At 45.4% G+C, this 19,875-nt stretch overlaps 1 pseudogene; it reads left to right on the top strand.

Moving 5' to 3' along the window:
- The first annotated feature begins 1,369 nt into the window (after positions 1-1,369).
- Positions 1,370-19,875, top strand: part of LOC124795888 — a 29,884-nt pseudogene continuing 11,378 nt past the window's right edge.

Here is a 19,875-nt window from a genome sequence, read left to right as displayed (position 1 = left end):
ATGGGCTACGGTAACAGACGACGAAAGCAAGTGCCTTCGCTAGCAGCACGAAATCGCCTGAAGCGCCTCTCCTGGGAGCGGGACCGTATGAGTTGGACGCTAGACGGCTGGAAAACCGTGCCCCAGTCAGATGAGTGCCGATAGTAGGGTTCGAGTGTGGCGCAGACCCCATGAAGCCCTGGAGCCAGGTTGTGAACAAGGTTTGTACAAGCTGGTGGTGGGTCCGTAACACTATGGGTGTGTTCACATGGAATGGACTGGGCTACATAGAGACCATTTGCATCCTTTCATGGACTTCACGTTCCAGAGCAACGATGGAATTTTTGTGGAAGATAATACACGATGTCTCTGGACCGCATTCGTTCGCAGTTGGTTTGAAGAACATTCTGGGCAGTTCAAGTGAACGATTTGGCCACTCAGATCGCCTGACATGAATCTCATAGAACATTTGTGGGGCATAATAGAGAAGTAAGTCCGTGCACAGGGTCCTGCACCGGCATCACCTTCACAGTTATGGACGGGTATTGTGGACGCATAACTCAAAATTTCTGCGCAGGGGATTTTCAACGTATTTCTGAGTTCACGCAATGTCGAGTTGCTACACTACATGATCTTAGGAAGTATCCCATGACTTCACCACCTCGTTGTGTATTAGTCAGGGACCATGTGTTGTTTCGTATATCGCAACAGCACTAAATTTAAGTGGACGGCTCTGAGCACTATGGTACTCAACTTCTGAGGTCAACAGTCCCCTAGAACTTAGAACTAGTTAAACCTAACTAACCTAAAGACATCACACACATCCACGCCCGAGGCAGGATTCGAACCTGCGACCGTAGTGGTCCCGCGGTTCCAGACTGCAGCGCCTAGAACCGCACGACCACTTCGGCCGGCAAATTTAAGTGGAGGTGCTGTCATTTTTGTTGTTGTTATTATTATAGCATATCATGTCCTGGCAGCGACTTTGTGGTCGTCCCGCGGCTATTGTGTACAACACAACTGGTTTCTGACATCCGGAAGAAGTAGATTTTCGTCATCCTTGAGGTGCTCGGCCTTATTTACCTAATCCTTCTAAATGGGCTATGGTCGGGGCCTTTATGGTTGGTGGTTTATAGGCCACTGATTTTAATGGGATGGCCTGTATTTCACAACATTTCTCACGAATCTGAAATTTGCAGTGGAGTTTTACCAGCGTGAGGTTACATTCTGCTACAGACTGGCCGGAAAGCACAAATACTGAAGTAATTTCCGCGGAGTGGTTTGGAGCTTCCGACACTAAAAGTCGATATGGAGCCCTCCTGTGTGTAAAGATACGTCCACACTACTCGTGTGGCTCGTGTACTTGTGAGACTCTCGAGCCTTACGAGCAATGTGGACGGAGGTAGGCTCCGCGGGCTCGCCGCGAAACAGGCTTGAGAGCCCCCCGAGTGTGTGGCTGTTGTCGGTACATCAAAGGGATGCGCGGTGAGCAGCGCGAGTGGTGTGGGCGGCAACAAGCACTGACCAGTTGGCTCGCTGCACTCGTACAGTTCGGTCTTGGTATTATTCTTTTTCTGTGTTGTGGACATAGATTTTTCTTTTAAAACGGAGTGGACTGACGATTTTGCCATTAAATTCATAAATACTTATTAACAATATCCTGTGCTGTGGGATGCAACAAACTCCCAATATAAAATAAAATTAAAAAAAGTGAAGCGTGGGATCTCATCGCATGGATGTGGCCGAATTAAAAAACAGCTTATTGGCCACTTACAGGAACGTCCACCAGAAGAAAAATAGGCGTCGGAAATCTGGCGCTGGGATTGAGGAAGCGAACGCTCCAAACTGCTTCGCTTTCAAAGCGTTTGAGTTTCTGCACTTAAAATATCAGCTGCGGAAGACAATCAACGTAGGTTTATGTAAAAAATATTTATTTTTGGAAATGTATAAAAACTCTATAAACAAAGTTAATGGGGTTCGGTCGCTTTTGGGTTCTGTCTCCACAGCCACTTAACTTTTTGTCTTTCTCAGCTTACATTTCGGTCAATGCTCATTTGTTAAGATATTTGTCATATTTATTTTAACTTACTACCATTTCTATTAGGAATACATCAAGTAATTGTTTTGGTTTACAAATTTAAAAATTAAAAATGTTATAATTGTGACAAAATTATAGAGTTCATGGCAAAATGAGCTCTGAACGTCACAAAGGGAAAGGAGGAAATTGATTAACAGGCCTGGAATGCATACTGGGTCAACGGTGGGTACTCAGCTAGTAAAAAATAAATAATAATGAATAACATTTACTTTTCTAACAATATATTTGAACACACGTACATTTATATGTATTTTATTTGTATATTATGTTATTTGACGAAATAAAAATAATAAAATAGGAATTAATGAAGGTAAAACTTCACATGTATAGGTAGTTGAAATGTGTGCAGCCTGGCAGTCACTAGTATGTACGTAGCTAACAACTGAAGAAATTCTTTAATAAGTTATTGGTAATCATATTGCCATGGCAATCTTCCCTCAACGGAAATGAAATAAGCAGCGAATTCATCTCTGATGTCTTGGGCAATCTGCGCTCAACGTCACGGAATGTTCGCTAATCGTGTAAACCTTGTAGCAGGAGTGATCTCATTTCTCCAAGCTCCTGGCTTTAAACGCCCGTTCTCCTCATTATCCACTGCTCCTGCAGGAGTATAAATTTGTCTGGAAGAAGAACTTTTTCGCAATAAATTATAGAGGTAGATACAAGTCATGATAACACTTTGGGCTTTCTCAGGCTGTAGTAATATGGGCATTATTAGTATCCGGAATATAGAAGAATGTATTCAGAACGCATTGTCCACAACCCGCCGTGCTCTTGAAAGTCTCTAGTTGTCCACTATACGGCTTCATGATATCACTGATGAGGGGAAATGCGTCGTCTGCGACAACAATATAGGGTACTTTTTTCTGTCTACCTGGGAGAGTACGAGCGTCCGGAAAAACGATGGTACCATTATTCATATTCTTAAAAAAAGATGTATTTCGAAAAACACCACTGTCTGAAAATTCGACATTGGCAACCGACATCAGCTTACAAAAAACAATAGTCAGCATCCACTAGACCAAAAAGAACAATACTGAAAAACGTCTTATAACTGAAAAAATCTCTTCCAGAATCAACTGGGCTTTGGACTGCGCAATGTTTGCCATCCATTGCAGCGAGGCACTGAGGAAAGTTCCATTTTATCTCATATTCCTCTGCTACAAGTGAAACGTCCCCTTAGAAAAATTATACATGACTGTGCTTAAACTGACACACAATATTTTTTTAGCGCAACGCAATCTGACTTTCAATAATCCCTACAAAAGAATGGCCCCGACTAACATTAACCTATACCTTTCACAAATCACTTACCTCACAAAAATCTTCGTTACTCAAGCTACTGCAATACAGCGAGCGCCACTACTGCCAGCTAATTAAAAGATTCAAATTACGGAAGGCACTAACTACTGATAGGGATAGTTAGCAAATGAAAGATTTTAATAGAGAACAAACAGTGTATTTACCTTAATAGTCATAATATATATAGCAGTTCATGACACCCAGTCTCACAAATTTCAAAACTCCGCCATCTCTCTCCCCACATCCACCACTGCTGGCGGCTCACCTCCAACTGCGCAACGGTACACGCTGCTCACATCCAGCTGCCCAACACTACAATGGCAGACAACAATGCAAACTAGCCACAGACTGCACACAGCACAGCCAGTGATTTTCATACAGAGCGCTCCGTAACGTTGCCAATAAGAAAACATAAACAGCCTACTTACACAAGTAACCACTCTTGTTGCGCCTGTGGAATCTCCAAAAAAAGTGAATAGAAACTAATACCTGCTAATAATATAAATAATTATTGGCAACAATGGATATTCTAATAATTATGAACATTGATAATAATTAAAATCAGTAATATTGCGTAATAAATGGCAGGTAATCATTATAACGAATATTCTGCATTTCAGTTATCAACTTGTCATTGTTCCCAATTTCTTACAATTATTATCGTATATCCCCCTAATCCTACATCCAATATTTTATTTTTCATTTTAATTGCTTTGTTATTGTTTATATCAATCTATTACCGTCGCTTTGTTTTAGGAGGAATTTAAGGAGGATTTGGGGGGAACAGAGGGTTGCGGGCATGGATACAAACGAAGGTACAGCGAGCACTTGCCAAGAAATTAGTAGTCAAGATGTCGATCACCAACCAATGCAAGGCAACAAACTACCACCCACACCAAACAACGCCGGCCGAAGTGGCCGTGCGGTTAAAGGCGCTGCAGTCTGGAACCGCAAGACCGCTACGGTCGCAGGTTCGAATCCTGCCTCGGGCATGGATGTTTGTGATGTCCTTAGGTTAGTTAGGTTTAACTAGTTCTAAGTTCTAGGGGACTAATGACCTCAGCAGTTGAGTCCCATAGTGCTCAGAGCCATTTGAACCACACCAAACAAACGCGCGAAGGTATTTGCTTCACCTAGAAAAAAAAAAAATCAGAGAAAAAGGGCGGTAGATCCTCACATAGGAGGGGCATATAACGCACTACAAGCTGCTTTATCTAAAACTAGAGACGAGTTTGACGCCTATGGAGAGTACATAACGAACGTTCTACGGTCCATGGACAAAAGAAAACGTCCTTTTGTTAAAAAAGAATTTTCCGACACGATTTTCACAGTAGAAAGCGGCTATTTCGAACATTCTAGACCAAGTTTAACAGGCGACTACAGTTTCTCTTCGCATTTACCGATTCCTTCAACTCAACATGTCCATGCCCATGAGCAGATGCAAAGCAACTGCCAACAGACTCTACTTCTACTGCTGAAAACACCGAACAAGGCTCCCCATATTTTCTAGATCTGCTTGATTTATAATACATCTACATCTACATCCATACTCCGCAAGCCACCTGACGGTATGTGGCGGAGGGTACCCTGAGTACCTCTATCGGTTCTCCCTTCTATTCCAGTCTCGTATTGTTCGTGGAAAGAAGGATTGTCGGTATGCTTCTGTGTGGGCTCTAATCTCTCTGATTTTATCCTCATGGTCTCTTCGCGAGATATACGTAGGAGGGAGCGATATACTGCTTGACTCTTCGGTGCCGGCCGGAGGGGCCGAGCGGTTAAAGGCGCTACAGTCTGGAACCGCACGACCGCTACGGTCGCAGGTTCGAATCCTGCCTCGGGCATGGATGTGTGTGATGTCCTTAGGTTAGTTAGGTTTAAGTAGTTCTAAGTTCTAGGGGACTTATGACCTCAGCAGTTGAGTCCCATAGTGCTCAGAGCCATTTGAACCATTTGACTCTTCGGTGAAGGTATGTTCTCGAAACTTTAACAAAAGCCCGTACCGAGCTACTGAGCGTCTCTCCTGCAGAGTCTTCCACTGGAGTTTATCTATCATCTCCGTAACGCTTTCGCGATTACTAAATGATCCTGTAACGAAGCGCGCTGCTCTCCGTTGGATCTTCTCTATCTCTTCTATCAACCCTATCTGGTACGGATCCCACACTGTTGAGCAGTATTCAAGCAGTGGGCGAACAAGCGTACTGTAACCTACTTCCTTTGTTTTCGGATTGCATTTCCTTAGGATTCTTCCAATGAATCTCAGTCTGGCATCTGCTTTACCGACGATCAACTTTATATGATCATTCCATTTTAAATCACTCCTAATGCGTGCTCACAGATAATTTATGGAATTAACTGCTTCCAGTTGCTGACCTGCTATTTTGTAGCTAAATGATAAGGGAACTATTTTTCTATGTATTCGCGGCACATTACACTTGTTTACATTGAAATTCAATTGCCATTCCCTGCACCATGCGTCAATTCACTGCAGATCCTCCTGCATTTCAGTACAATTTTCCATTGTTACAACCTCTCGATACACCACAGCATCATCTGCAAAAAGCCTCAGTGAACTTCCGATGTCATCCACAAGGTCATTTATGTACATTGTGAATAGCATTGGTCCTATGACACTCCCCTGCGACACACCTGAAATTACTCTTACTTCGGAAGACTTCTCTCCATTGAGAATGACATGCTGCGTTCTGTTATCTAGGAACTCTTCAATCCAATCACACAATTGGTCTGACAGTCCATATGCTCTTACTTTGTTCATTAAACGACTGTGGGGAACCGTATCGAACGCCTTGCGGAAGTCAAGAAACACGGCATCTGCCTGTGAACCCATGTCTATGGCTCTCTTAGTCTCGTGGACGAATAGCGCGAGCTGGATTTCACACGACCGTCTTTTTCGAAACCCATTCTGATTCCTACAGAGTAGATTTCTAGTCTCCATAAAAGTCATTATACTCGAAGATAATACGTGTTCCAAAATTCTACAACTGTTCAACGTTAGAGATATGGGTCTATAGTTCTGCACATCTGTTCGACGTCCCTTCTTGAAAACGGGGATGACCTGTGCCCTTTTCCAATCCTTTGGAACGCTACGCTCTTCTGAGACCTACGGTACACCGCTGCAAGAAGGGGGGCAAGTTCCTTCGCGTACTCTGTGTAAAATCGAACTGGTATCCCATCAGGTCCAGCGGCTTTTCCTCTTTTGAGCGATTTTAATTGTTTCTCTATCCCTCTGTTGTCTATTTCGATATCTACCATTTTGTCATCTGTGCGACAATCTAGAGAAGGGACTACAGTGCAGTCTTCCTCTGTGAAACAGCTTTGGAAAAAGACGTTTAGTATTTCGGCCTTTAGTCTGTCATCCTCTGTTTCAGTACCATTTTGGTCACAGAGTGTCTGGACATTTGTTTTGATCCACCTACCGCTTTGACATAAGACCAAAATTTCTTAGGATTTTCTGCCAAGTCAGTACATAGAACTTTACTTTTGAATTCATTGAACGCCTCTCGCATAGCCCTCATTCACTACATTTCGCTTCGCGTAATTTTTGTTTGTCTGCAAGACTTTGGCTATGTTTATGTTTGCTGTGAAGTTCCCTTTGCTTCCGCAGCAGTTTCCTAACTCGGTTGTTGTACCACGGTGGCTCTTCTCCATCTCTTACGATCTTGCTTGGCACATACTCATCTAACGCATATTGTACGATGGTTTTGAACTTTGTCCACTGATCCTCAACACTATCTGTACTTGAGACAAAACTTTTGTGTTGAGCCGTCAGGTACTCTGTAATCTGTTTTTTGTCACTTTTGCTAAACAGAAAAATCTTCCTACCTTTTTTAATGTTTCTATTTACGGCTGAAATCATCGACACAGTAACCGTTTTATGATCGCTGATTCCCTGTTCTGCGTTAACTGTTTCAAATAGTTCGGGTCTGTTTGCCATCAGAAGGTCTAATATGTTATCGCCACGAGTCGTTTCTCTGTTTAACTGCTCAAGGTAGTTTTCAGATGAAGCACTTAAAAAAAATTTCACTGGATTCTTTGTCCCTGTCACCCGTTATGAACGTTTGAGTCTCCCAGTCTATATCCGGCAAAATAAAATCTCCACCCAGTAGTATAACATGGTGGGGAAATCTACTCGGAATATTATCCAAATTATCCTTCAGGTGCTCAGCCACAACAGCTGCTGAGCCAGGGGGCCTATAGAGACATCCAATTACCATGTCTGAGCCTGCTTTAACCGTGACCTTCACCCAAATTATTTCACATTTCGGACCTCCGTCAATTTCCTTCGATACTATTGCACTTCTTACCGCTATAAACACGCATCCCCCTTCACTGTCCAGCCTGTCTCTGCGGTATACATTCCAATCTGAGTTTAGGATTTCATTACTGTTTACGTCTGGTTTCAACCAACTTTCTGTCCCTAGCACTATATGGGCGTTGTGACCGTTTATTAATGAGAGCAGTTCTGGGACCTTTCTATAGACGCTCCTGCAGTTTACTATTAGCACATTAATATTGTTATTCCCTGTTGCATTTTGCCTACTCCTACCTTGCCGCGTCTCAGGAGGCGTCTTGTCGGGCCTAGGGAGGGAATTCTCTAACCTAAAAAACCCACATGTGCACTCCACACGTACTCCGCTACCCTTGTAGCCGCTTCCGGCGTGTAGTGCACGCCTGACTTATTCAGGGGGCCCTACATTTCTCCACCCGATAGCGGAGGTCGAGAAATTTGCACCCCAGAACTCCGCAGAATCGCCTGAGCCTCTGGTTTAAGCCTTCCACTCGGCTCCAAACCAGAGGCCCGCGATCGGTTCTGGGAACAATACTACAAATAGTTAGCTCTGATTCCACCCCGCGAGCGAGGCTTTCCGCTTTCACCAATTCCGTCAACCGCCTGTACGAACTGAGGACGACCTCTGAACCCAGACGGCAGGAGTCATTGGTGCCGACATGAGCAACAATTTGCAGTCGGGTGCACCCAGTGCTCTCTATCACCGCCGGCAGAGCCTCCTCCACATCTCAGACGAGACCCCCCGGCAAGCAGACAGTAAACACTGGCCTTCTTCCCCGACCTTTCCGCTATTTCCCTAAGGGGCTCCATCACCCGCCTAACGTTGGAGCTCCCAATAACTAATAAACCCCTCCCCCCATGTGCCTGCTCGGACTTTGCTGAAGGAGCGGCCACATGTCCACTCACAGGCAGAGCGGGCGATGCCACACGGCCAGCCTCCACATTTATCCTCCGCCTCGTGCGCCGTGAACGCCGCTGAACCTGCCACTCCCCTTGGGGAGAGGGTGGCCCAACCGCGCCCGGTACCCGCGAAGATGTCTCGACAGCAGGGACAGTGGGTGAAGCACGTAACACCTGGGGTGTACCATGCGACGCACCAGAATCCCCACTGCCGCTACACTCCGAGGCAGCAGCCTGAAGACGGCTGACCGCGGCCATCAACACGTTCAGCTGTTCGCGAACAGTGGCCAGCTCCTCCTGCGTCCGTACACAGCAGTCACACATCCTATCCATCCTAAGAAGTCAATTTACTGTAGAGAGTTAATCAACTTTTAACTAGACTGCTAATTCACTAAAGGCGGGTGATTGTTGACTAAACTGTGGTTGCTAGCCACTTCTTGTAGAAAACAATGAAAATAGCACTACCTGTCTCTGGATTGTATTGAAAACAAACACTAGCACTACTGGCACTTTGGTTGACTAAAGGGACTCTCTCTGACTGTATTCAAAACAAACACGAAATCTATGGAACACTATTACTAGCACTAGACAATTAAAGCTTCCTAAAAGCAAAAACACACGGAAGAAGAAGTGACAAGTAGGAAAAATACAGTTAATACTTAAATTAAGGTAGCTCGCTGCACAGCAGACGTGAAGCAGACGGCAGTTACGACGCAATAATCTTAGCGTTTAATTATTTCTCGTTTTTTAAATCTAAATGTTTTTATTTCTTTTGCTTATTAACTGCTGAATAAAAAAGTATTAATAACAAAATTATAATTTATTAACTTACTTTTACATACTCCTTTAAGTTGCCAGTACGAGCAGCACATATTTCAGGAACAATGTTTGATATCACTTGCTTGGAGACTTTAAATAAAAAACTGATGCTGGTGTAGGAATCGCCAGTTGCTAGGTATCTGAGCGTAAGTGCCAACCGCTCAGTAACTGGTATAGCTTTCCGAAATTTGCTGTCAGCCTTTAATATTTTCGGTCCAACCAAATTTATGAGATATTTCAAATCTGATGCGGACATACGGCAAAATGTCTTAAAGTGTATATTTTCAACATCCAAGTCATCCATCAAATCACTCCCACTACATCTTTTCCTGCTTTTGAAAACTGTGGTCATCCACCACCTGCGTTTTCTTCGGTCTTTGTAGCGTCTTCTTCTATCTTCTCCCTCAGCTAAAAGGCGCATCGCAAGGAAGCTGGCACTTGCTATAACCACTTCGTCCATTTTAAGTTTAGGAAACTGGCACTGGTCACGACTGTGAGAACGGTGTGCGGATCCTCACAAGCCAAAGCCTGGCAAGCAGCTGGAGTGGAGCAGCAGCACGAGCGCAAGTCTGACAAGTCTCCTGACGGACGAGTGTGGCGTGCACAAGTCTGGCGAGCACGATTAGTGTGGACGCACCTTGAAAATGTGTTCCCGAGTGCGGGTGGGAAATGTTGTTTCCAGTGTTACTGGGTGATTGTTACTTTTAACTGAGCATGCACATGTTAAGATTTTAAGCAGACTGAGGACTTACACCAGATTGTGGCTCTAGTAGGCAGCTGGAGGTGGTGTTCAATGAACGGAATGCATATGGAACGTTTAACTGAGCCAATAAATTCCATTTCTTTTAGTGGGAATCTGAGTATGATGTTTCTGAGTGTAATGACTTTAAGCTGTATTCTGTTTCGGTTGTGTGCTGTTGATTGGTACATCTGCGAACCATCCCCTCCTTGACGAGCGCTGGTGGCGCCATAAGGAGTCGTAAAGAGGAGTGCGCAGGCAGTGCGAATTCGAGCTGGTAGAGGCCGGACCGGCATATGAGTAGTTCTGGCTTATTAAAGTATGATTTGGGCTTTGGACAATGTCAGCGCTTAGCTGGACTGGTGGCTTAATATGTGGAGATGTCATTTGGTTTGATTATACGAATACTTGGTGTATGTTCTTTCAGACATATCCGAAAGATCACACACCACACATTTCTAAAATTAATTCGCCTCCATGGACAACACACCCTCCACCCTCAGTGCGGATGAACGATTACGTTCGACCTCCTACGGGAATCTCAAAGAAGCGAGCATGGAGGAGCTGGTCAGGGACAGTGCATAGGTGGAGCTAAGTGGCAGTGTGAGTCGGCTGGTATGTTTGCCGAGAGAGTCAGCGCATTTGTGACAAACACCGTAAGGGATGGTGCAGTCGTTAACACATCTGCCTGGTAAGCAGGAGACTCCAGGCTCGAATCCAGGCTTGGCCCACATTTTCACTCGTCGCCGCTGATTCCGCATAAGTTACCGATGCAACTGACGTCAACAGTTCCTTCCCTTTCCATTCCTTTCTCCTCCCTCCACCTTCAATGTACATTATACTTGTGAACTGAAATGTAGGTGACTGAAGATATTGGGCTTCCTTACAGAAGTAATACGATACAGTTTTCGTATCCAGGAAAGGACTGATATGGTACAATAACTTGAACACTCCTACATCGAATACTTCTACTTTTATAAGTGCCAGCAATGGATGGCGTAAGTTAGTGGTGTTTTATTATTGGACAAATTATTCACTCTACGAATCTTAACGCACATGGCGGTGGTGGTATCGAGTAACTGACAGTATGTGTTGTTATTCTGTGCCGCCTAAAATTGTTCTCATCCCACCATAGTTATTCTAAAAGTCACGCTACTGCCTACATCTGTTGTTCTGGTACGGCATATGTTACTGTGTGTGGGAAAAGTTATCTTGAATCAAGAAAGTGTACTACTTTTCGCCATAACGACACAAAAATTTGTAAACGGCTGCTGGTAGCATCGAGGTATTTGACTGAAAATTTTATGTTACGTATTTCGGGCTTCTTTTAATATTATGTGTTTAACAGATTACGGACCCGTCGGGTGATGGATATAATGAATGAAATCGAGAATCAAGAAATCTTTGTTAGTGCTGTGATTCTAATTATCTTGTGACTTGGGATTTGCGGTGGCTATCAGTTGTAAACATTTTGCTTTCAAAGTGTTAATTATTGTTCCTGTCAGATTGTGTAAGGAAATGTCAGACGTATGAGATGATGGAAGGCATTAGAGGTCTACAAAATGTTTCGCTCTGAAATGACCCGATTTCAACTGTCTCCGACTGTGGAACCACGGGGGTTAAGAATACCGTGCCTGAAGTGGATTGTGGCCCTTTGATTGTGTTGACTGAGGTTCAGTCATAAGAGACTACCTTACTTGGGTGGAGCTTTGTAATTTATAGTAGTTTTAAACCAACTTCATTTCATCTGACTGGATCATAAGTGATACCTGGTACTTACTGGAAGTAAGGAAAACATGGAAGTGAGGACCCGCCAATATAACTCTTTTCACTCGACCTGTTTATTTAACAATATACATAACAAAAAAAATTACAAAATGAAAAAAATTTCAAAATTCTTTTGAGCTTAAACCTTAAGATGAATAAACCTTTGTAAGAGAATTCAAAACAGCAAACAATATGACAATGATTACAAGAGGGCCGGACCTGCAGCCTGCCTGTTATCGGGTGAAACAGCGGTGTTTACTACCGCGCTGGACACAGTCTCTCTTATTAAATGCCCTTCTGCAACACATGAAAACTATATGAGCACAATTGACGACAAGAGTGATCCAATTACTCAAAACAGATGACGTAATTTTTAATTTGAAAGCTGTATGTCAAGAAGTTCAGGGTTAAGATGCGCACCTGTGCTTGAAGGTTAAACAGATTAGGAAACAATATGACAATGATAAGGCTTACTGTACAATAAAATTGATCCATTAATGGAAACGTACATCAGAGGATCCAGACCAAATAATAACAGCCCTGTGTTTGTTAGATTGTGCATTTAAGGGTTGGCAGCCTCTCATTTATTCTGTCCATATGCAACATGACACCTATTGCTTTATGGATAAATTCCTGAAGTCAGGAGTTCATGTAATACTAACAGTTTAAAAAAATGGTTCAAATGGCTCTAAGCACTATGGGACTTAACGGCTGAGGTCATCAGTCCCCTAGAACTTAGAACTACTTAAACCTAACTAACCTAAGGACATCACACACATCCGTGCACGAGGCAGGACTCGAACCTGCGACTATAGCAGCCGCCTGGTTCTGGACTGAAGTGCCTAGAACCGCTCGGCCACCGCGGCCGGCAACAATTTCCACTTAAGCTTCAAACTGTTTCCTCTCATTTTCCCGTAGCTCCTTGAAAACACATGTTCCAGCATTGCAATTAAAAAGTACGTCGTACGTCTGCGTGACGCAGGTTTATAGAGAAACATCTCCCAGATAATGAAGGTGGACGTGATTCTGGGTACACAGTGGAGGAGCCATTCCAAGTGACTTTATTAGATTTAGGTCTCAACGTGATGGCCGAGATGCCAGTGATTTAGCTTACGAGAGCTGCTGCCGAACTAAGCATTATACAGGAATGCTTCCAAAACAACACATTCTCACAACTGTAAGATTGTTTAGTATGACAGAAGACTAATCATCTTGAGGTTGAAGCTCTTTTGTCCGTGTTTGCTTTAACAACACGTATCTTTTTGGATGGCGTCCGGCTTTAGCAAAACGCAGTTTTGTTTTTTATTCCAAACATGTTTCACTGCAGTTTCACCACCATCAGTGCACATTTGTTTTGTGGCTGTTGAACATAAAGAATGTTCTTTAATGTTTTTAAACATGTAAATTTTAGTTTTTTAAATCGTATTACAGTTTTTTTGAAGAGCACATAAAATAATGTATTCATACCTTTTTACCACATGGTATGGTTTTCCTGATGCATCCCAAACATATTTCACTGCAGTTGCAGCATCATCAGTGTGCTTTTATTTTATGGCTGTTAAACATAAGGAATGTTCTTTACTGATTGTATACATGTAAAAATTAGTTTCTAAGATCGTAATTACACATCAGGAAAACCACACCATGCGGTAAAAAGGAACGAATACATAATTTTATGTGTTCTTCAAAAATGTGTAATAACGATTTTAAAAACTAACCTAAGGACATCACACACAGGATTCGAACCTGCGACCGTAGCGGTCGCTCGGTTCCAGACTGTAGCGCCCAGAACCGCTCGGCCACTCCGGCCGGCTTCCTGTAGTCTGTTTACTTCTTTCTCCGTGCTATTCTAGGTTGTATTTATCCCATTAGGAACAGTTTGTTTCTAAATGAAGACTTGCTAATCTGCATTCTAAGAGAACTTTGGTTGTGGTGTCACCGCCAGACACCACACTTGCTAGGTGGTAGCTTAAATCGGCCGCGGTCCATTTAGTACATGTCGGACCCGCGTGTCGCCACTGTGTAATCGCAGACCTAGCGCCACCACCAAGGCAGGTCTCGTGATACGAGAGAGCACTCGCCCCAGTTGTACGAGAACCTAGCTACCGCCCAGTTGTACGAGAACCTAGCTACCGACCAGATGTACGAAGCCTTTTCTCTCTCATTAGCCGAGAGACAGAATAGCCATCAGCTAAGTTAATGGCTACGAACTAGCAAGGCGCCATTTGTATCAGTGCCTATAGCTTACGAGTATTCAAGAGAGATGTATTCCCAGGACTAATAAAAAGATAAGTAATAAGCATCTACATACTTTTCTTCTTATTCATTTATAAGTTCTCATGTTCCAGACTTCACGCCCGTCTGCTTTAGCCGTGCGTGCCCTATCGGCTACAGCGTTAGTCTAGCATTCCTTTTCAGCCATCTAAACTTCACGGTGTCGGCCCAGCTACCGACACAACATTTATTGGCGACGAGCAAAAGAGTTTGTATTAATTCGTTTGCAACATTGGCGACGATTTAAAGTGTTCTGATTGCTTACATTTAATTGTGTCATGGCTTCGCCACATTCTCCAGATGTACTGTCCGAATTTTATCGCTTGCAGAATCAGCAGACGCAGGCGTTACTGGATGCCCTTGGACAGCTCGTCCAGGGTCAACGTACCATTCAAACCGATGCGGCCGCCGCCGCTTCTTCGCTACCGCTGCCACTAAACGCTGTTGCACCTCCCTTTCGACCATACGTGGCAGCCGATGAGACGTGGCAAGAGTGGTTTCGCCAGTTCAACTTCCACCTTGCTGCCTACAGAATTCAAGGTAATGAGCGGCAGCCGTTTTTGCTTTCTTGTGTCGGTGTGTCCACATACCGTGTGATAGTGAAATTGTTTCCCCGACGCGACGTAGCAACTCTGTCCTACGAGGAAATTTTGTCTGCCTTAGATGCCTATTTCAAAGAAACAGTTAATGTGGTTGCAAAACGGTATGCGTTCTTTCGTACAAAACGTACGGCCGGTCAAACTAATAGGGAGTGGGTAGCAACATTGCAAGGACTTACTAGGGACTGTGCCTTTGAATGTGACTGTGGTCTTTCTTATTCAGATACAATGGTGCGTGATGCAATTGCACAGAACGTTTCTGATGTTCGCATACGGGAGCAAATTTTGAAACTCGTTAATCCCTCCCTTCAACAAGTGATAGACATATTGGATAGACAGGACACCCTTGACTGTGCTCAGGAATCTTTTGAAACTTCGCCAGCCGTGTGTAACATTAACCGGCCCGCTGGACGCGCTGCGCGGCCCGGTAATCGGGCCTTGCGCACGTCGACACAGCGACCGCCGCGTGCTAAGCCAGGTGTGCCGCGCCAGCACACAAATGCAGTGAAATCATGCCCGCGGTGTGCTACTAGACATTCGCGTGAACATTGCCCGTCACGCCAAGCTATTTGCTTTTTCTGCAATAAGAAAGGACATGTTCAAAGTGTTTGCCAGAAAAAGCTCAGATCAGACAATCACAATCATTCCAGGCCCTTTGCTTCGCGCCGGAATCGAACCAAGGACACTCAGGCTCGTGGACCTTCGCCTATGGACATTCATGTCGTTAATTCCACTTCGTCCAGTGACACTTTCTCTAACAGTGACTGTGATCGTCCCACAAAAACTGTGCGTCGACGTCGCCGGAAATCACGTCAATTAGCAAGTGATTCTGTACCAGCGTCTATTCAAATTGCACAAAACAGTCGCTCTTGTCGTCAGCAGGACAATAAACTTTTTGTGGACTTAGACTTTGAAGGCAAAGTGATACCATTCCAGCTCGATACCGGAGCTGCAGTTTCATTGCTCAATCACGACACGTACAAACAACTGGGCAAACCTCCGTTGCGTTCCGCAAATGTTAAGTTAACTACGTATTCCGGACAGAAAATTCCTGTTAGGACAGTGCAGCTTTCTTGCAACATACAAGGGACAAACAAAACTTGTGTCATTTTACGTTCTTCGTTCTTCTACGCCAGTGAACTTGTTTGGTCTAGATTTATTTCAGTTGTTTAACATGTCTATTGTAAATCAGGTCCTATCAGTGAATCAGACTGTGCCTACAGACAGTGTTTCTCGGCTGTGTGACGAATTTGCAGACATTTTTGCACCGGGCTTAGGTTGCGCTAAAAACTATGAAGCACATTTAGAACTGAAGGTAAACGCGCAACCGAAATTTTTCAGGGCGCGCAATGTTCCCCACGCATTGCGTGATGAGGTCGCAAGAACGTTACACGATCTCGAATCCCAGGGTGTAATTGAACGTGTGCAAGCTTCTCTCTGGGCCTCACCCTTAGTAATTTTGCCAAAACCTTCCGGAAAATTGAGACTTTGCGTGGACTTCAAGGCCACAGTGAATCCACAGCTAGTGACTGCTACTTTTCCTTTGCCCCGCCCGGAAGATCTTTTTGCTAAACTGTGCCCGGGAAAATATTTTTCAAAGTTGGACCTAGCCGATGCGTACTTGCAAATACCGATGGACGACGCATCCCAGCGCGTATTGGTGGTTAACACGCATCTTGGATTGTACCGCTTCAAAAGACTGCCTTTCGGGTGTGCATCCGCCCCTGCCTTGTTTCAGCAATATTTACAAACTATTTGTGCGTCGGTCCCTACTGCAGCAAACTATCTGGACGATATAGTGATCTCCGGACAGACAGAAGAAGATCATCTTGCGAATTTACGCACATTATTTCAGGTCTTGCGGCAAAATGGTCTTCGCTTGAGGAAGGACAAATGTGTGTTTTTTGCTCGTGACTTACCATACCTGGGACATGTCATTAATGCCCAAGGCATACATCCGAGTCCAGAGCACCTCCGTGCCATACAAGAATTGCCTTCCCCTCAAAATGTGAAACAGCTACAGAGTGTGTTGGGTAAAATTAATTATTACCATAAATATGTGCGCAATGCCTCTTCCATTTCAGCTCCGCTTCATCGCTTACGCCGTAAAGGTGTTCCGTTCGTCTGGACGACGGAATGTGAACGCGCCTTTCGCCAGTTGAAATCGGCGTTGCTTTCTAATACTTGCCTTACGCCATTCGATCCCCAGAAACCCCTTTTGTTGATGGTAGATGCATCGGATTTCGGGATCGGTGCTGTGCTTGCGCACAAAGTTGGCTCCCATGATCGCCCTATTGCCTTTGCGTCCAAATTGCTCTCGTCTGCGCAAAGAAATTATTCACAGATAGAGAAAGAAGCTTTGGCTCTCGTGTTTGGTGTTACTAAGTTCCATGATTTCTTGTATGGTCGTCACTTTACCATCATCACAGACCACAAACCTTTGACATCGCTTTTTCATCCGACCAAGCCTGTACCTCCACGTACAGCGCAGAAATTCATTCGCTGGTCTATTTTCCTCTCGCAGTACCGCTACGATATCTTGTATCGGTCCACTGCTAAGCACGGCAACGCCGATGCGTTGTCCCGTTTGCCTGTTGCTGAGGATAAAGCATTCGATTCTTCCGAACTTGCTTGCATGTTCATTGATTCGGAAACCGATGAAGTGGTCGAATCGTTTCCGATTGATTTTCGTCGTGTCGCTACAGCCACAGCTGCTGACCCCGTCCTTGCTACTGTTTTACGTTTTGTTGCTACGCAATGGCCTTTGTCAAAGTCTCGGATCGAGGATCCGTTGGTTCGCCGATTTTTTGCTCACAAGGAGAGACTTTTTGTTCGACGTGGTGTTTTGTTGTTGCGTTCTGATAATGATCAGTCCAGAGTCGTGGTCCCACGTTCGTTACAGTCCTCTGTTTTACGGCTTCTTCACCAAGGACATTGGGGTATAGTGCGAACGAAACAACTTGCTCGTCAGCACTGTACTTGGTTCGGAATCGATGCTGCGATTACGAATATGTGTTCTTCGTGCCCGGCGTGTGCCGAACAACAGTCCGCACCGCCGCGGAAAGTCTTTGCGTGGCCAAAAGCCACTTCCCCTTGGCAACGCTTGCACATTGATTTTGCTGGTCCATTCTGGAATGCTCGATGGTTGGTTCTGGTCGACGCCTTCAGTAATTTTCCTTTTGTTGTCCGGATGTCTTCCACGACGTCCTCCGCCACCATCCAAGCGTTGTCTGCTATCTTTTGCATTGAAGGTCTTCCGCAGACTATTGTTTCCGACAATGGCCCACAATTCATGTCCGCAGAATTTCAGTCATTCTGCCAGGCCAATGGTATTCAACATCTGACATCCGCGCCGTTTTCGCCTCAGTCCAACGGTGCCGCTGAACGATTGGTCCGGACTTTCAAGTCGCAGATGTTGAAATTGAAAGAGTCGCATTCTCGGGAGGACGCATTGTTGCTCTTTTTGTCTTCGTATCGCTCTCAGCCCCGAGATGGTCGCTCGCCGGCTGAGTTGCTCCACGGTCGTCCTCATCGCACCTTGATGTCTTTGCTGCATCCGCCGCATCAGGTTACTGTGCAGCGGCAGACTCCTGCTTTTGCTCCAGGCGACGTTGTATTTTATCGCCACTATCGAGGTTCACGGCGTTGGCTCGCAGGGCGCATTCTTCGCTGCCTCGGCCGCGCGATGTATTTGGTTTTGGGGGCCTCTGGTGAGGTGCGTCGGCATCTCAATCAGCTGCGCCTCTGTCGTCGCTCGGGTTCTGCCGCTCCCCGTCTGCTTTCAGCGACGGTGCCGTCCGGTCAGCGCCCTGGGGACCCATCTACTGGCTCGCCTCATCCCCAGGTGTTACCGACGATGCCTTCCATTTTGCCCCATGGCGACGCGCCGCCGCAGCAGCAGCAGCAGCCGCCGCCGCCGCCGCCTGTTCTCCCGCCGGCGTCGCCCGCATTAGACGCTTCGCTGCAGCCGCCAAGCGCCTCCCAGGGTCACGCGCCGCCGATCGCTTCCCGTGACCAGCTGTCCTCCGCCATGGAACTCCCGCCCGCTCCGGACCACATGACGTCATCGCGCGTCGGCTACCCCGACGCAATGGAGCTTGATCCTTCGGTCCCTCCTGTCTCTTTACGGGCGCATACACCGCATGTTGACGTGCACCCTGGACTAGTTTTTCAGGCGTTTCCTAGCTCCCCTCGGACCGGATGGCCGGGTGCGGGTGGCACGGCCTCGCCTGTTGTTAGGCTCCCCACCTCATCGCATACGTCAACATGTGGTCCTCCCCACGGCGGGCGGAAGCCTTATCACACGACCGTTCGCCGATTTGCGGGGGAGGAATGTGGTGTCACCGCCAGACACCACACTTGCTAGGTGGTAGCTTAAATCGGCCGCGGTCCATTTAGTACATGTCGGACCCGCGTGTCGCCACTGTGTAATCGCAGACCTAGCGCCACCACCAAGGCAGGTCTCGTGATACGAGAGAGCACTCGCCCCAGTTGTACGAGAACCTAGCTACCGCCCAGTTGTACGAGAACCTAGCTACCGACCAGATGTACGAAGCCTTTTCTCTCTCATTAGCCGAGAGACAGAATAGCCATCAGCTAAGTTAATGGCTACGAACTAGCAAGGCGCCATTTGTATCAGTGCCTATAGCTTACGAGTATTCAAGAGAGATGTATTCCCAGGACTAATAAAAAGATAAGTAACAAGCATCTACATACTTTTCTTCTTATTCATTTATAAGTTCTCATGTTCCAGACTTCACGCCCGTCTGCTTTAGCCGTGCGTGCCCTATCGGCTACAGCGTTAGTCTAGCATTCCTTTTCAGCCATCTAAACTTCACGGTGTCGGCCCAGCTACCGACACAACATTGGTGAACCGTAGAATCATCAACAGATATTCAGTCACTATATTCTTTAACTATCTGTTGAACAAGCATTGCCGTCTGCAATAAAAAAAAAAAAGATTTAATATCAGTATCACCCCTTCATCGAGAGCAGAACTATGAGAAATTTACACTGAAGAGTCAAATATATTGGTAAACGTGCCTAATATCGTGGAGTAGAGCCCCACCAAGCACGCAGAAGCGCCGCAATA

Source organism: Schistocerca piceifrons, chromosome 4 (genome assembly GCF_021461385.2).
Source record: "Schistocerca piceifrons isolate TAMUIC-IGC-003096 chromosome 4, iqSchPice1.1, whole genome shotgun sequence".
NCBI lineage: Eukaryota > Metazoa > Arthropoda > Insecta > Orthoptera > Acrididae > Schistocerca > Schistocerca piceifrons.
The sequence above is the reverse complement of the archived record's forward strand: the minus strand, read 5'-3'. Positions and strand labels throughout refer to the sequence as shown.